The sequence below is a fragment of the Rhododendron vialii genome, chromosome 11a (genome assembly GCF_030253575.1).
Source record: "Rhododendron vialii isolate Sample 1 chromosome 11a, ASM3025357v1".
Classification (NCBI taxonomy): Eukaryota; Viridiplantae; Streptophyta; class Magnoliopsida; order Ericales; family Ericaceae; genus Rhododendron; species Rhododendron vialii.
This window is the reverse complement of record NC_080567.1, coordinates 14,669,160-14,670,376: the sequence shown is the minus strand read 5'-3', so window position 1 is coordinate 14,670,376 and position 1,217 is coordinate 14,669,160. Positions and strand designations below refer to the sequence as shown.

The 1,217-nt window shown below is 40.2% G+C and overlaps 1 non-coding gene across 1 annotated transcript; it reads left to right on the top strand.

Annotated features, from left to right (window-relative positions):
• On the top strand, window positions 1-107 carry LOC131309012 (small nucleolar RNA R71). Its single transcript, XR_009194685.1, has one exon. It is a non-coding gene; the product is annotated as a small nucleolar RNA R71 (small nucleolar RNA).
• Window positions 108-1,217: the final 1,110 nt, after the last annotated feature.

Here is a 1,217-nt window from a genome sequence, read left to right as displayed (position 1 = left end):
ATGTCATGGTGCGGACACTTACGAATGAGATCCCCATATCTCTCCCAAGCCTCATAGAACTGTTCATTCTCAGCTTGTTGGAAAGTGGTAATCTCTTGCCGAAGTCTGAGTGTTTTTCCTATGGGGAAGAATTTCTTAAGGAATGCCGCACTCATTTGCGCCCAAGATGTTATAGAATTAGCTGGCAAAGTACTACGCCAATGTTTGGCATTCCCTATTAAAGTGAGGGCTTCAAATTCAGTGATGTGTTGATATGGATCCTCTTGAGATTGCCCTTGAAACTTAGGGAGCATTTGGAGTGTACCAGGCTTAATCTCATAGTTGTTAGCCGTGATTGCGGGTAATCGTACACATGATGGTGTAGTGTAAGCCGTGGGGGCGAAGTGTGAGTTGAGAGGGAGGGGGTCAGGTATCACAACCCTCCTCTCTCCATTAGGTTTATCATCTGCCATTGTGACTAAGTTGGTCTGTTTGTTAACCCTATGTCTCCTATCTAAATCCAAATTAAGAGGTAAGAGTTCGGTTTCCAAAGACCGACGACCAAGCATGCAAGTTCAATACCCCTCAGGTGTAAAAACAGGGTACTCCAGACACAGGCACTAATTTGCCAAAAAGAAGAACAAACTCACAGTGGGTCAACGAAATCGCTTTTATATCACGGCACCGCTTCTCCACAGTGATCTTTGCTCGTTTTGCCGCCTCGTAACCTATAGCTAAAAGTACCAAAACTAACAAACAAAATAAAAATAAATAACAATGAACTAAACTAAAAACTAATTAAATTAACGCAACCGTGCAAACTGTCCCCGGCAACGGCGCCAAAATTTGACCGCGTCGTTCCGTGTCAAAAATATATTTATAAAATTTAGAATTAACTACTACTCCGTAGAATAGTGGTCAAGTCCGAGTATCGTTCCAACGAAGACAGTATGGCTGAGTTACGACAAATTCGATTAATTTTTAGATTAATTCGGGCAAAGGAAGTTTGGTTGTTTGAATTTGGAGAATTTATTAAATCTAAGAGAATAAATTAAATGAAAAGTTTGTAACGATTGGAGAGAAAATCTAGGCTTCAAATCCACCTCGACCGTGTAACTCCAACATGCATAGGCAAAATTAATTATTCGAATCAGAAGGGATTATTACTAGGGCTTGCAAACCCTAGCAATAATCATCTAGAAAATAATTGAGTTGTTAAAAGGTATAGATTATCCCAT